The sequence below is a fragment of the Cebus imitator genome, unplaced genomic scaffold (assembly GCF_001604975.1).
Source record: "Cebus imitator isolate Cc_AM_T3 unplaced genomic scaffold, Cebus_imitator-1.0 Scaffold217, whole genome shotgun sequence".
In the NCBI taxonomy this organism is placed as follows: domain Eukaryota; kingdom Metazoa; phylum Chordata; class Mammalia; order Primates; family Cebidae; genus Cebus; species Cebus imitator.
This window is the reverse complement of record NW_016107532.1, coordinates 467,168-468,637: the sequence shown is the minus strand read 5'-3', so window position 1 is coordinate 468,637 and position 1,470 is coordinate 467,168. Positions and strand designations below refer to the sequence as shown.

The 1,470-nt window shown below is 69.5% G+C and overlaps 1 protein-coding gene across 10 annotated transcripts in view; it reads right to left on the bottom strand.

Annotated features, from left to right (window-relative positions):
• LOC108318278 (cytochrome b561) overlaps positions 1-1,076 on the bottom strand; it is a 44,924-nt gene extending 43,848 nt beyond the window's left edge. For 5 of the 10 annotated variants that reach the window (XR_001831090.1, XR_001831093.1, XR_001831091.2 and 2 more), the window contains exon 1: positions 949-1,076. The gene's annotated coding sequence lies outside the window, so the exon portion shown is untranslated. Of the gene's footprint in view, positions 1-647; positions 920-948 lie in introns of those variants that run through there. The other 5 variants (XM_017549235.2, XM_017549238.2, XM_017549234.2 and 2 more) reach the window with 4 other exon arrangements.
• Positions 1,077-1,470: the final 394 nt, after the last annotated feature.

Below are 1,470 nucleotides of genomic sequence, written 5' to 3'. Positions count from 1 at the left end.
GGGACAGGCAGGGTGGTTCCACCTCCAGCTCTCGGAGGCTCCTCTTGCAAGGGGACGGCGCTGCAGCCACGTGGTATTTTCCTGCCTCCATCCAATTTCACAGGAGAAATCCAGGCATCTAGAGGAGGTAGCAAAGCTTTTCTTTTCTTCATTAGCTATGAAAACAAAGGGGCAAAATCTAGACGCCCTAGATGTAACTTCATTTACGGATTCAGAAAATCCACAAAGGCTGCCAAGGTGGAATGAATGAGAGGAGGGGGCGACCAGAAGGGAGAAGCCTGGGAAGGGGACCCCAGATCCACACGGACAATCCTTACTCCGTGATGCAGTGGGGGGTGGGGCAGGGAGTGAGGGAGGGTGGCCCTGCCATCTCCCAGGTGTCAAGGTGGTGGCAGCTCCACCCTCGGCGCAGCTGGCACCGGCCAGACCCACCACAGGCCCACTGAGGCCACTGAAGGAGTGGGGCTTTCCCACTCGGGAAGCTCCTACCCTCGCGCTCTGAAGCTGGGGGCGTCGGGGGACCCAGGCGGGGACCTGCGGCTCCACGCTGCAGCCCAGGCCCTGCTCCGGGCAGGAGGCGGTGGCTCCGGCTTCAGGTTTCAAGAGGGCAGCCATGCCAAAGGCTGGTTGATCCACTTGCACCCTACCTTGCTCTAGAACGCGGCGCAGGAGCAAAGATCCAAACTCCGGGTCCCCGGCAAACGGGGTCTCGGTTCTAACTTCAGCAGACACCCGGCACCGGGGCAGGCCAGGGCGGAGGCCGCCCGGACCCGGAGAGGCAGCGGCTCCGAGAGGGCCCGGGATGCGGGTCGGCGCCGGAGTCCGGTGCGCGGCCTCAGGGGGCAGGTAAGAGGCCGGCTGCTGCTCCGGAGCCCGGCGCGGTCCCTCCCTGCGCAGTCGGGACTCACCTGGGCCGCCCCCGCTCCCAGCCCTGGCCCGGCCGCCTACCTCGCCTACCGGAGCGTCCCGCGAGCCTCCCCGCGGCGCGCCCGAGTTGCTCAGCCGGTTCCGCGGGCCTCGGCGCGACGGCGTCGCCATGGCAACCGGGCGGCGGGCGGGGCGGGGTCCCGCGGCCGGAAGTGGCGCACGCAGCCCGCACCCCGGCTCAGGACTCGGCCCCGGGGCTGCCCCGCAAGTGCCAGGTACCCGCGGTGGCGGCCGCGCTCGGGACCCGGCCCTGCAGGCTCTGGGTTCGCAGCTGGGCGAACCGCGGCCACCGTGAGCCCGGCCTCTGGACCCGAGTTCGAGAAACCTTCGCCATCAGGGCCTAGCGACCCTCCCTGCGGGGCCCCTACGTTCGGGGGCGCGTGGGGTCTGCGGCTCGCGGGGCTGCCTCGAGGGCCGCGGGATTCGCCCGGGCTGGGGCGAGGCGGGGTGGGTGGGCCGGGCAAGCCCCGACTGCGCACGAAGGACCTGGGGTCTGCCAAGCCTGCGAGGCGGGATGGGCCCCGGGCTCAGAGGAAAGCGGGT